Here is a 2814-nt window from a genome sequence, read left to right on the forward strand (position 1 = left end):
ATGGGGGCTGAGAGGGAATCCTTGCTCTGACTTAATTCATTAAGACAAAGTCACAGATTCATTTAACAGGCGTATATTTTCCGCTTAAAATACGTAAGTGTCTTAGAGATCATTTGCTTGTTCGAAACAGAAATGCTTTCAAATTGCCTAAGTGAAATGGAGACTGTCTTGGAAGGATATATGAAAATCTCCCAGAACCCAAGGTTGCATTTGTGAACCTGGTTTCTGAACACAGGGAGCAGCATATCAAACTGATTTGTTTTTGCCTCGTCAGGATTTGTGGCTTCCCTTTTCATTTTTGTTCATGTCTTCTTCCTTTTCCTCTGGTTTCAAAGAGTGGCTTTCCCAGTTTGGTGATTGCAGCGTTACCTCCGTTCTAGCTTTGTGTGATCTCTCAGTTTGTCTTGAGAAGAGCATACTAGAATTACTGTGTTCTGAATCCAGGTTCTCATAAAACAGACTGATTGACCCAGCCTGGGTTAGATGTCTGCTTATACTTTAGTAGATAATTCATAAAACTAAAAAGCACAATGATAGATGTATGCACAAGGTGCTACAGGACCCTGGATAGAGCATCTTACCCAGCTTGGAATGTTTAGCAGGAGCTGAGTCCCAAGACAGTGAGCGAGGAAAGGTGGGAATGTCTCTAGGCAGAAGGAGCAGCACAAGCAGCATGTGAGGTTTGCAACCACAAAATGTGTGTGTGCGACAGCAACCAGCTCAGGACTTGTGTAGCGGGCAGGGCGAGGCTGGGGAGGTGGGCACGGAGTCTGGCCATGGAGGGAGATGCCAAGGGGATTCTTGTCTCTGGCAACAAGTGTGGTGGCCTGGCCATCTTTGATTTAGATTCCTGTGTGACAAAACATGGTCAGAGCCAGAAAGAACATATTTTTTAAATGTGAAGATTAAAAAAAAAAATCTCAAGCCTCTTGATATTATTATTTTTTTTAACAGTTTACTGAGAGTGACAACTAACTGTTGAGAATGACAAAGCAAGCTTTGCTCGGTGGCAGTATCATAGCCAATGAAGTTTATCTGAGGCACGATTATTGCTAATTGAGAATGACAAAGCAATGGTTCTGAGATTTTTCCCATAATTGAATCCTTCATATCTGTGAAAGCTCAATATTGATTATCTCTTAAATAAAATTTTCTCTATACATATTTGTAGCTTGAAAGAATTCTAATATTAAACAAATGGTATTAGGAGCCTTCAGGGTATGATTTTATCACATGGGATGGAGAAACTATATCATTATACATATATATTAATTGAGTTGAGCCTCTAAAAATTTCGATTCTCCTCCAAAGAACATAAAATCATTGGGAATTTCCTTAATATTTATCTAGTGTGTTAATTTTATAAATATATTTCTGGCTTTTAATTAATTTAATCATTTCTGAACATGTACAGTTGGATATAGTTGGGTAAAATGAGAGTTGTCTACTGGCCAATGAGATTTGAGACCTTGTTTGGAAGAGGGGAAATTTGTTCCCACAAAACTGGTAATTGGAAATAAAATGAATACATTGGCAGTAAATCTTGTTTTCTTGTTATTACAAACACATTAAGCATTTTAGCCTCATTTGCAAGTTTGTTATCCAGTTATGATGATGATGTTCTAATAATGAAATGGCAGCTAGTTTATTTTGATAAAGGAGCATCTGAATTCCCTTGGGGAAAGAATACGGAATGTTATTTCATTAATGGTCTTCCAATGAGAAGTAAAATAAAGTCTATTTATTAAACAGGCCTCCATCTGATTATTCTGGGGTACCTGGTTGATATGAAAAGCTCAACTAATTACATGGTTAGGTTTAGAATGTAACTCATGCTTGTTGCATCCAGGCAACTGATGAACTTCGTACCAGAGCAGCTGATTGCTTATTTACTTGGCAAAGAAAATAAACAGATGCACAATAAATGTATTTTTCTAGTTTGATAATTCAGAAGCTTTGCAACCTACTATTTATTGTGTTTTCATAAGTAGTATGGCAAGTGCAGCTCAACATTGGACTGTAGCCATTAATTGTCAAGAATTCACTTTGATCAAGAATAGATGACAAAGCCTGTAGTATCAAAGCTCTTACAGTTAAGACTTGAATAGTAAGAAACAGAGTTTGGTTTTCACATAAGGAAAATTGAATCACTTGGAGGGCTACACTGGTATTCCTTCTTTTTTTCCTGAAAAATGGTCCTGGATTTTCCTTTCTTACTTAATAATGATGGAGTAGCATGGCTCTGTGATTTGGTACATAGGTAGTTAAAAGTACTGGGTTCTTTGGAATTAAAAGTACTGGGTTCAAGTCTCAGCTTTATCATTTAGTAGTGGTGTGAAGTTAGGTTATTCCTTTGCTCCCAAAATGGGAATAATGGTAATACAGCCTCATTAGGTAGTTGTAAGATTTAAACGGAGTTAAGTATAGAGATAATTTAGCATAAGACCCAACGCAACTTAAAGCATTCAGTAGACAATTCCTTGATGTTGTTACTATTGTATGATAATCTTCTGTAGTTGGCCAGTTTTTCCAAAATTGGGAATGCGGAGATATAGTGTCAGATCAGAGAAGCTACCTGTCTAATGCATTTGTGAGGCTGTTCTTCAATTTCTTGAGTTTTAGATTATTTTTTCATTACCTCTCTGCATTTGGGAAGGAAAGGGGAACTACCATGGAGTGCCTACCAGAAGCCAGCAAATTAATACATTTATCAGTCAGCATGTCCCTGTGAAGCCGTTCTTTTTGCCACACTTACATACGTGAAAGGAAAGCTTGAGGAGGTTGTATAATTTGCACAACATTCCACAGCCAGGA

At 37.4% G+C, this 2814-nt stretch overlaps 1 non-coding gene across 1 annotated transcript; it reads left to right on the forward strand.

The window, feature by feature from the left end:
* The first annotated feature begins 995 nt into the window (after positions 1 to 995).
* Positions 996 to 1133, forward strand: LOC122892738. The gene has a single exon (XR_006381455.1). It is a non-coding gene; the product is annotated as a U4 spliceosomal RNA (small nuclear RNA).
* The last annotated feature ends 1681 nt before the right edge of the window (positions 1134 to 2814 follow it).

The sequence above is a fragment of the Neovison vison genome, chromosome 12 (genome assembly GCF_020171115.1).
Source record: "Neovison vison isolate M4711 chromosome 12, ASM_NN_V1, whole genome shotgun sequence".
In the NCBI taxonomy this organism is placed as follows: domain Eukaryota; kingdom Metazoa; phylum Chordata; class Mammalia; order Carnivora; family Mustelidae; genus Neogale; species Neogale vison.